Consider the following 6,000-nt stretch of genomic DNA (forward strand, 5'->3'; position numbering starts at 1 on the left):
GGAGAAGGAGCTGAGTTGTCTTTGTGATACGATGGCAGAACAGCAGTCCTCTTCTGAGAGTGAGCCAGGTAGCAGCATCATCAGAGAGAGAAGGAGGAAACAAAAGACTTCTTTTGTATGGGAATATTTCACCTATCCAGAGAGGCAGAAAAAGGTAAATGCTCCTTTAGTCACCTGCTCACTTTGTGAGCGTGTCTTATCGAGAGGGAATCCTAGGAAGAAGTATTCCTTTGGAAATCACTCTATGGTTAGACACATTAAGGATAAACATCCCAGGACTTATGCTAGACATACTGGAGAAACATCTCCAGTAAGTCACCCAAGCACACCTGCAGATGCTCAGCCGAGTACTTCTTCGGCAGCTCAGCCGAGCACTTCCTCTGCGGTGGGAGCATCACCCTTTTCTGGTCCTCTGGATATAAACCCTCGTTTTGGGAGGGTTACAATGAGGTGCACAAGATGTCATGGCCTAATTGTTCATGCGGAGACCAGTGTTTCCCTCATAAACAATAGGATAGACCAGCACATCTGTGGTCCTTGTTAGTATTCCCATTCTTTCTTTCCTCTTTCCCTTTATGAACACAACGGTTCTTTTAAGAGCCAACCTTACTTCTTAACTTTTTTTAAAAATTTTTAATTGACTTTTTTTTTTTTTTTAACCGTGCGCGCATTTTTTTTTTTTTTTTTAAAAACCCAAAAATTTAATCAACCTACAAGGTCCATGAGGGACTACTACAGAAATGAAAAAAGCATAGAGAAGAGTAGTGAAAAAAAGTGAGCATTAAAGTAAATGTGTGATAATTCCTGAAATTTCACACTTACCTGACAAAGAAAATAACTAAAAGAAAAATAAGTGATTTATTTTACTTTGTGAAAAGAAGTTTATTTTTATATTTTTCCTTTCTCAATCTGTAAAAAAAGAAAAATGTATTAATATTTAACAATATTTTTTAGAATACAGTGCACATATTTTCATTTTTCATTAAACATATTTTTGCCCTTTTTTTGCTGTTTTCAGAATATATTGCATTTTACTGTAAATCGTAAAAGCAATTGCATTCATCACTTAACAGCGGGCAAAAAAAAATAACAATCACAAAGATTGTTTAAAAAAAGCCCATAATCTCTTCTCATTAAAACATACCGTAATATAATCCTCACGTAAGAACAATCACTAATTTCAGTAAATATCGTCCGAAAATTCTGTTGCATAAGCATAATCACCAAAATAATTTGTGTCAAAGAAGTCCACAATGCAAATTATTACCTTTCCGTAAGGCCAAATGGTAATTTTTATAATAATATTTGATGATATTTCCGATGGTAATCCAATTAAATGTAAATAATGTTTTGTACAGATATTGCAATTTCTGTCTAAAATTTTGGTTGCAGAAAAATTAAATAGGAATTTGCTAAATCAAAAGGCAAACGTTGCTTGAAAACCAACTGAGAATCATTACACAGTGTCCAGCCTTTTTCACATTTAAGAAAAACTGTGTAATGACCAGAAGTTATAATAGGCCCATCATGGAAAATTATTGCAACTGTGACAAAAGTTTTTCCAGAAATTGATAATTGCTGTCCTGTAAATTTCTTTATTAAAGTGTCCAATTTTGTTCCATCAGCTCTACAACGTTGCATCATTAAAATTACATACTGTCCATATTTCTTTAAAAATAACATTGAAAACATGTCTGATTTACATTTAGAACATTCCATGTTGTGATTGGCATCTTTAACTAATTTACTAAAAGTCACTGATTTAGTCTCTGGCAATGTTAAATAGATAAACCTTTCTGAATCAACATTAGAGCTGCATGTGTAGAAACAGTTTTCACAACTATTTTCCCATTTATAAGACAGACCAAACATATTTTCTATTTCTACCCCTTCATTTTCAAGTACCAAAAGAATGTACATGAAGAATTCCTGTGCATCTTGCTGGACATTTTGTGAAAACTGTGTTCGTCCTGAACAAACATCTAATAGATTTCTAATTTCATTCGTACTTTCTATTTTTGCTTTATCAACACTCAGCTTCTCATAAAGAAGACTTAGCACAGAACAGAATCTTTTTTCAGGATTTTCTGTTATCTGCTCAAGCAAACTTTCAAGATAAAAAACAACATTTAGCACTACATTAGCATAGCAGTTGACACCAGAGCTATTTTCAAAATGGAAACCAACAACCTGTTCAACATTGTCCTTTTTCTTTTTGCTTGCAATCACATGACTCTCTTTTTGTTTTCTCTTCTCTACATCCTCATTACAGATATTCTCAAATCTCCTTTTCCGATAAACAACACGTTTCTCCAACACAGGATACTGACCTAAATGAGGAGCATAGGTTCTTCTTAATCTATTATACTCCTTTACACAATTTGCATCTGCACTAACTTTTGAGTCATCAAATTCTATCATGAATAAACCAGATAATGTTTTCACTCGTGACAAAGCAACATATGCCATACCTTCTTTGAACACAGTAGATCCAATGTTTACAAATGCACTATCAACAGTTAATCCTTGACACTTGTGAATAGTTACAGCATATGCTAGAGAAAATGGAAACTGCTTCCTACGTACATATAAGTCTTTCACAAGCAAAAAACGGACTGAAGAACGACAAATGTTTTTTACCTCTTCAATCTGATCAAATTTTATTTTTAAATACTCAATGCCTTCTTTTTTCTGGTAGTTAACAAAACCCACTACTTTACCCATAGCTCCATTTACTAATCCTTTTTCTACATCCAAATTTCTCCTTAAAAATACTCGACAGTTCATGCAAAGATATAATTTTTTTTCTAATCCAGCTGTTTTCGAAATGTTCTTCTCTAGAGAATCCAGTTTATTTTTCAGTTCGCCTGTTAATGTAATTGTAATTCTTTCATGTTGGATTTTGTCCACTGCTTCCATTTTCTTAATCTCTTCCTTTTCCAATTTCAAAAGTTGCTCATTGAATATTGAACATTCACGTAGTGTTGGCATTAAGCAGATTACAGTATTTTTTTCTGCAATGTTCTTGTATATTTTCTCTGCAACTATTTCTTCACTTGGAAATAAATTATGTAGCAATCGACTATGTAAAGCTTTTCTGGCATGTTCTGTGAGTAGTCCAATTCTGATATCTTTTAGAATACTTCCATATTCTTCATCGTTTGCTTGTCTCATATTGGTAGTGAGTTCTTTGTACTCAAAGAATGACCAAATATTCGCATTACCAATGCTTCCTAATGACTTCTTCGTGTCCTCATGTGTCACAGTATTAAACACTGGTTGTCCTTTAACTGGAGTGAGCTGCAGTAGATCCCCAAAAACTATAACATGTTTTCCTCCAAATAGCACGTCATAGTCTCTTTTTAGAATTTGCTGCATTCTTAAATGCACAAAGGCAAGCATTAAGTTTGAAACCATGCTTACCTCATCAATAATGAGAACTTGCATCTTCTTCAACACTCTTGAAACTTCGAAACATGCTTCGCCAGTTAACTTGTGATATTCTATTTTGTTCTCATGCTCCACTGGTAACATTAGCAAGCGATGGAGAGTAATTCCTTTAATATTATATGCTGCTAATCCAGTTGGAGCAGTAACAACACAAGATAAAGTTGAATCAGTTTTTTGCTGTAGGTAGCTTCTGATGACTTTAATTAAGAAACTTTTCCCAGTTCCAGCTTGTCCACTCACATATAATCTAATTGGTTCAAATGCTGTGCATGTGCACTCTTTATTTTCATGTAGTAATCCGTGATCAATTTTTTTTCTGACTTCTTCATAAATTTGTCGTTGTTCTTCATTCAGTTGTTGTTCCAAATCTGGTAATTCTATTAAATCTTCCTTAGATTGATTCATAGCCGTTTCCACTTCAGTCATGGCTATTGCAGCTTCATTTTCTACGATTGGTTGTCCTAGGGGATCTTGACTGAGCGTTCCAGAACTTTGGCTGTCTTGAGAACTATCTCTAGCTACTTCAGCTGCAATTGTAGCTTCCTGTTCAATTTCTTCGTTTAACATTTGGACATAATTCCTGAAAATACTGCATTCAATGGTATCTTTACATGCATTAAATGAATCCTCATAGCTTTGAAATTCTCCAAGTAGTTCGTCCTCTGTACGCCATGGTTTAAACAACTGTAAAAGTGCCAAGTAGTAAAATTCCTTTTTGTCAGTAGTGTCACAACTCAGCTTCCTGTGATTAATCATACTTCCTTTTTTTTGCTTCACTAAACATCCTTCCTCACCAATGACTTTATATTTTCCATTGTTGATGTCTTCTGTGGCTTTCCGTGAAAAAATGTAGTTCTGCAGCACTTCATAGAGACACATGTTCTCAAGATGATGACTTCTTTTTGGGTAATATGTGTCCAACATGTTTGTTTTCAAAATATCTGTACTTTCTGGGTCGTTTTCGGCCAAATATTCAATTTCTCCAACAGATTTCAGTACCCGATTTCGCATTCCTGCAAGGCCTAAACTGACCCAAATTATTCTTCTGGATTTCGAGTAAAGACTTGCAGATGATAACCTATCTGAACATTCGTAGGATCCAATTTCTCGATGCGTTAACATCTTCAAACTAAAACTGTACAGCTTCTTACTGACAGTCTTCTTGCGAGATATCTCTTCCCACATTTCCTTCAATTCCGTTTTCTCAGATTTAGTAATGTACGATGTGACATACCGAGCAACAGCAATAGAATTGTCTGCCACATACTGAATATCCATGTTAGCATTCCACATGGATAAAATGACTGGGTTGTAGTCATTTATATATTTTGACTCTTCTTTTCTTCTCAGGTTGTACGTATTTTTGGGAGATTTTCTTGTAATAGTATGTCGCACAGCTGACATAAAACTGTTGACTCTTCCTTTTAAAAGAACAGGTCTAGGAAATCCAAATCGACATTTTGTGTAGAATTTATCTTTGGTCTTGTACTTCCGTCGACAGTATTTTCCACACCGATGACTTTGGAAACGTAAAACTTGCTGTTTTAACTTTTTCTCCTCTGTGCTTTTAGGTATAGCACATGTTGCATATTGTTCAATGAAAGATAACACTGCTTCATCAGCATCTGTTCCAAATTTTGGAGCATCCTTGATCCACAACAGCATATGAATGTGAGGAGCACCTCTTGCTTGGTACTCTTTTCTCCAAAAGAAATCCACTACTTCTCCAAGAGGTGGATTTTTTTTGTTGCAGATAAAGGACATCATAGCCTCAAATCTATGATTGAAATATCTGCAAACATTAACCGGATCCAATGAGCACAGTTCTCCTGCTGTCTTGTATTCAATGTTTTTAATGTTTGAATTTGCCTCTCGTAGAAAATCCAGTAAATCATCCCAAGCGTATTCGGCACAGCTTAGGGTTAGGAACCATGTTGGAGTTCCTAAATTCCATAACATACATTTCAATTCTCCATGGCGTCTGTACCAATATTCATTCGTCCCACGCTGACAAGCCATCAGATTGATCAATTGTGATTCCAAATGATCATCTCGCTGCTGCACTTTGTTCATAAAATCCTTAGCAGACACATTATGTAGATGTGTTCCACTTTTTAAAATGTGATTTACTGCATAAGATAGTGCAGACAAGTCACTTTCAAATAACAGATGGAACAAATAAGGAATACTTTGACGAAATCTGGGATCTTCTGCATATAATCTTGTAGTCCGATACTCAGAAGCAGGAATCTGGACTGGCCGTTCATCATATCGTCCACCTTCTCCTGTAGGAAACAGCTGGGGAAAACATCGAGCTTCCAAACTCTCCTCCCATACACTCACAGGAGTTCCTTGTGCTTTTTTCATTTGAAATAGATCAATGGTGTTTGCCATTACTTCTTTTGAATGAAGAGGATGTATGCTGAAATGTTCATAAATTTCTTCTTCTTTTGACTTGTCAACTTTTTCAATTTGCCCAGTTGGTGTGTCTGTGTCTCCTACTAATTCTTCTTCATCTTCATCCATATAAATGGCTTCATACCATTTATT

Source organism: Triturus cristatus, chromosome 1_1 (assembly GCF_964204655.1).
Source record: "Triturus cristatus chromosome 1_1, aTriCri1.1, whole genome shotgun sequence".
NCBI classification, from domain to species: Eukaryota; Metazoa; Chordata; class Amphibia; order Caudata; family Salamandridae; genus Triturus; species Triturus cristatus.